General features: G+C 48.7%; 1 long non-coding RNA gene across 1 annotated transcript in view; it reads left to right on the top strand.

The window, feature by feature from the left end:
- Nucleotides 1–1,355, top strand: part of LOC119292290 — a 4,887-nt gene extending 3,532 nt beyond the window's left edge. Inside the window, exons 2-3 of the long non-coding RNA XR_005142930.1 lie at nucleotides 459–516; nucleotides 736–1,355. This is a non-coding gene — a long non-coding RNA (uncharacterized LOC119292290). The remainder of the gene's footprint in view (nucleotides 1–458; nucleotides 517–735) is intronic.
- Nucleotides 1,356–3,702: the final 2,347 nt, after the last annotated feature.

Raw genomic sequence — 3,702 nt, forward strand, 5'->3', positions numbered from 1 at the left:
TTTGTGTTGTATGTTCAGTAAAAACATGCTAAATCTCATAGTTTTGCCCCTCCTTAGAACATTGCCCCTCCAAAGATTTGGCCCAAGCTCGCCATCGGAGGCAGGTGATGATGTGACAGAGGAGGTTGTCTCGTGGAGGGTGCTGATGCAATCCTCGCCGATGGAGAGGGAGTTGGTGCAAGGCAGCAAGGCAAGGGGAGTTTAGCAGTGTGGTTAGATGGGTTCGCCTGGCCTTGGTTAAGAGTTGTGTTATTTTGCCCAATGCTATTAAATGCAGGTATCGTCAATCAAGAAGTCCTTTTTTGTTGGCAAGAACCATTTATGTCTGCACCTCACTGTATATAAATTGAAGACATAAATATCAGTAAAATGGGCACACCATTACTCATCTGAAAATTTTGTTTTGCCAACTACTGCACAAATTATGACCAATTCCTCTACCTTTGCATTCTTTCCAGGCAATGTACTGATCACGAATTTGATATTATGATGCTCATGGCTAACATGTTGGCTAAGGTAAGAACCCTACAGTACTAACATCATATTGATATGACATAGTTCTTCCTTTTTTGCTAGCTAAAAGTGTAAAATGATATTGACTGGTTGCCATACGTGGCAGTTACTTTATTTGAGTGGTGTTCTTAGTTCTATCATAGCATCTAGGTTTGGGAAAAGGTGTCGAATTGATCTAAAATATACAGCGCATATTTTTGGTTTTGTACTTTTGAATGACAGGAGTATGGCTTCTTGGTCTCTACAATCCATGGTCCCCACAAGGCCCGTAGCAACGCACGGGCATATGTACTAGTATGAACCTAACTCAGGAAGGTCAAAGCGGCCTACACGAGAAGTTCAACATGGCAACGGGCGAAGCAACATGGCAACTCCAAAGCTGAACCTTCAGAGATGAACACACCTCAAGAATATTTAAGGTGCCCTTCACGGCAGGCACCATGACTTCTCACTACACAGTTGTATTTAGCACACCATTAGTAACAGATCATCAAGAATCTGCAGTTTCCAAATATTGGACTTCAACGAGATTTTTACAGTGCCAGTAAGGCAGTAGCAACTTGTAATCATCTCTGACAGCAGTGAGTCACTTAGTTCGCACCCCTCGACGGCGGCGGCCAGCGCGGCGGTGCTGTCAAGCACGGCTGCCTTGAACAGCAGCAGGCTCTCCGCCGCCCCATCCAACTGCATCAGATGCACGTTCTTCGAATCACCTGAAATAGCACCCCTAGCAATCATTATCATTTATAAACCGGCGAAGTAGGCAGCAAGAGGAGAGGAGGAGCGACCAGATCAGGTCGCGGTGGCGCAATGGGCAGGTCGCGGGGGCGCCATGGGGCAGGTTGCGGGTAGGGCTGGACACGAGCCGAGCCGAGCCGAGCTTGATCCGAGCCTGGCTTTGGCTCGCTCTGGAGCGGCTCGGCTCGGCTCGGCTCGCTCAGCCAACGAGCCTACTTCAAGCGGCTCGGCTCGTTTTGGGTATGGCTCGGCTCAGACCGAGCCGGCTCAAAAGCCAGCTGCTGCCAGTCTTTATTTTTGCTTACAGAAGACAGAACCTCTGTATATAGTCCACAATCTTGATTGTTTTGCAACAATTAAACCCATATTTTGAAAGAAAAACAGTTTATACTGCTTAAAATGAAACATCCAGCAGTATATTGTTTTAAGAAATGGTCATAGTAATGAAAAATAAGCTTTCTTCTATGAATTCTTCTACAAAAATTGTAACAATGGAACAGATATGAAAGAAAGAATTGGGCAGCATTTCTATTGAATTTTGGACAGCACATCATTTGAACTTTACACATCAAAAACATCAAATATTGACAGCGAAACAAAGAAAATTTTCACTATCCGCAAATTCATCTAAATCTGATTTGTCACCAGCCCCAGACGGCACCTCAAACAAAGTATCTTGCTCTTCCTCGTCCTCCTCCTCATCCTCTTGCACCTCTTCATGATCCTCCTCCACTTGCTACATGCTCCATTGCCTAGCACACAAAAACAAAACACACATGAGCTTGGACACACATATATTTGACTTTTGGATAGCAAAAACAGCACACACATGAGCTTGCACAAACATATATTTGAGATTTGGACACAAAAAAAAATCACACACATGAGCTTGCACAAAACATATATTTGACATTTGGATACCAAAAACAACACATATGAGCTTGGGCACACATAAATTTGACTTCCAAAAAGAAAAAACAGCACATACATGAGCTTGCACAGATGACTCAACTTTATACTAATTTTAATACAAAATTAGGTCATTTATTTTGGAACGGAGGGAGTATTTTGCACGCACATACCTGGGAAGATGTAGCCTCCCTCTCGTAGTCGTTTGCGGAGCCGGAGGCAGCGGCGATTCCGGCACGCACGCCACCGCCGGTGGGGTCAGGGGGACGTCGAGGCGGAGGTCCCCGAGACCGGCAACTTACTCTTCATAATGGAGTCCAAGGTCCTCTCTTTCTCCTTCTCCTCCCATTCGGCTTCCCCTTTTCCTTGTCTATTTTTGCGACGATAGGCCTCTGCACACATCAGCAAACAACAAACGGTCAATCATCAACAGAAGTAAACTAATTACACATGGAATCAATGTAATTTCCCAGCAAGTAGTTTTTTTCAAGCTGCTATGCTACCGAAAGTAGATCATCAACATCAGAAAACTAATTACACATGGAATCAATGAAAATTTCGATCAACCAATCCATTCTGCCCTATAACTCCATCCATCCGTCCGGCTCTTCTAGATCTAACCCTACAGGCTACAATACATCCATCCATGATCCATCCATCTAGCCCTACATCTACATGACTACATCCATCGATCCATCCATCCATCCACGAGATGCATGCTAGTTTAGACACCTACGGCTAGGGATTGGGAAGGAAGAATTACATGAGTACATCCATCGATCCATCCATACATTGATCCATCACATGCGTACTGGTTCAGAGAGTTGCGGCTAGGGATTGGAAAGGAAGGAGGTACCTGCTCCTGCTCGTCACGTTCGGCGAGAAACCAGGGAGGCGCATCCGTCTGCGTCCGGTGTGGTGAGGGAAGGTGGCGTCGCCTGTCGCCGTCGAGCCCGTTGTTGTCGGTGCGGTTAGGAAGCGCGGCGTCGCCCGTCGCCATCGATCCAGCTTGGCGGCGCGGAGCAGAGAAAGGGGCGAGGGCGCGAGGCAGCACGGAGCAGAGAAAGGGGGAGGTGGCGCTCTCTCTGCGTTTCCCATGCCCTAATGTGTTGCATGCGATGGAGCTGGACGAATTGGGCTGGGCCTCGAGCGATTCACCGAATTGGACCGGGCGAAACTCGGCTCGGCTCGGTTGGGAATCGGGCCTCTTTTCGCAACTGGGCTCGCTCATTTATTGTAGCGGGCCGAGCTGTAACGGGCCGAGCTGGAGCGAGCTTCGGGCTGAGCCGAAAAGCTCGCTCGGACGTCCAGTCCTAGTTGCGGGGGCGGTTGACGGAAGACGGAGGCCACCTCCTCGGTGGAAGCAGGGGAGGAAGGCTGGCGACGATCTGAGTCGGTGGGGCGCGGTGGCGGGGTGGTCCGGGAAGGAGTCCACGACGCACGAGCGACAGTGGAAGACGGAGGTTGGGGCGACGGTGCCGGTGCTAGTGGATCCAGTAGTCGGCGGGCCCGGTGGAGCTGGGGCGCAGTGGTGCACGTGGC

Source organism: Triticum dicoccoides, chromosome 1A (genome assembly GCF_002162155.2).
Source record: "Triticum dicoccoides isolate Atlit2015 ecotype Zavitan chromosome 1A, WEW_v2.0, whole genome shotgun sequence".
In the NCBI taxonomy this organism is placed as follows: Eukaryota; Viridiplantae; Streptophyta; class Magnoliopsida; order Poales; family Poaceae; genus Triticum; species Triticum dicoccoides.